At 34.5% G+C, this 1552-nt stretch overlaps 1 pseudogene; it reads left to right on the top strand.

The window, feature by feature from the left end:
* The first annotated feature begins 587 nt into the window (after positions 1–587).
* Positions 588–908, top strand: LOC109392372 (60S ribosomal protein L36a-like; annotated as a pseudogene).
* Positions 909–1552: the final 644 nt, after the last annotated feature.

Here is a 1552-nt window from a genome sequence, read left to right as displayed (position 1 = left end):
TAGTCTGCTCTATGCTTGGCTTCTCAGCCTCAGTAAAATTTTTCAAGGGTAAGGAAGGCGATGAATATTTGGTTCAGCTCAATGCATTTCCCTGCTCTCCAGTGACTGAGCCCTTCATGTCCTGAAGAACATGATAGCTCAGCAATACCTGCAAACAACTCATTTTGTATTATTATCATCAGTTATATCCTATGTTTTCTATTTTGTATTATCAAGATGTAAGTTAGTCCAACCTATCCAGAAATGGAAGTCTAAAATAGATTTTTTAATGAACAGTGTTTTGCCAACTGAGGATTATATGGAAAAAGATAAAACTAAATCTGTTATTCACACTATACACCTGTATGAATACCCAGTGGATCTGTATAAGAAACTGCATAGTAGGAAAAAACATGGATGGGTTCCTTTATAAGCCAGGGGTAAAATTTCCCTCTGATCCAAAATCTAGAAGCGATACAGGAACAACTAGCTTGACACATTTGACTACATAAAAATTAAAAAAAAATTTGCGTTATAAAACACAATATACAGAGTAAAAAAAAAAAATCAATGAACCTTCTCTCCATGCTGATAGTGCTCCTACAAACATGGTGAATGTTCCTAAAACCTAGGGGACGTTCTATGAAGATTGTGGCAAGCACCAACCCCACAAAGTGATGCAGTACAAGAAAGGCAAGGATTCTCAGTATGCTTAAAAAGAGGAATGATGACAGGAAGCAGAATGGTTATGGTGAGCAGACTAAGCCAATTTTCTGGGAAAAAAAGCTAAAAATGCAAAGAAGATTGTGCTGAGACTTAAACGTGGTTAGCCCAATAGCAAATCTAAGAAAATGCTGGCTATTAAGAGATGCAAACATTTTGAACTGGGAGGAGATACGAAGAGAAAGGGCCAAGTGATCCAGTTCTAGGCTCCATCATTTGTTTTATTGTAAAGACAACAAAATCTTGAGGTTATGTTCATTTCAAAAACTAATAAATGATAAACTGAGAAAAATGTTTCCAACTTATAGAGTTTTGATATCTTTAGTATTTAAAACACTCCTCATAATTAAGAAGAAATGATCACATATCAAATGCAAAAAATGGCAAGCGATAAGAAAAGAAAGCAAAGAAAGAGAAATTAGGATGCATGAGTGTGTGTGTGTAAATAATACTTACCTCTCATTCATAATTAGGGAAATGGAGACTTTAAATTATATTCTGTGGACTTAATTTTAGTACTAATATTAGTATTCCTGTTTTAAAACTATTATAGGATGTTGTAGGATAGAGTTTTGTGTTAATCCTTGAGAACAAGCATTTTCAGTTTGAGAGAAAGAAGCCCAAGAAGTGAAAAACTCTATGTCTTAAAATTGAATTAGAAATATTAATGTAAAATGACTTCATCAGTCTTGTTTTGAAAATACATATTGACAAGTTCTGTCTACTAAAGAGACCTGGAGGAAGTGGCAAGTCAGAGCAATGAGCACCCTTAGAATCTAGACTGTGTCTTCAATTTCCACTCCTCCCTAAAAGGAAAAAAGTTCTTTGGGAAAACGTTGAAACCAAGTCC

The sequence above is a fragment of the Hipposideros armiger genome, unplaced genomic scaffold (assembly GCF_001890085.2).
Source record: "Hipposideros armiger isolate ML-2016 unplaced genomic scaffold, ASM189008v1 scaffold_329, whole genome shotgun sequence".
Classification (NCBI taxonomy): domain Eukaryota; kingdom Metazoa; phylum Chordata; class Mammalia; order Chiroptera; family Hipposideridae; genus Hipposideros; species Hipposideros armiger.
This window is presented reverse-complemented; position numbering and strand designations above follow the sequence as displayed.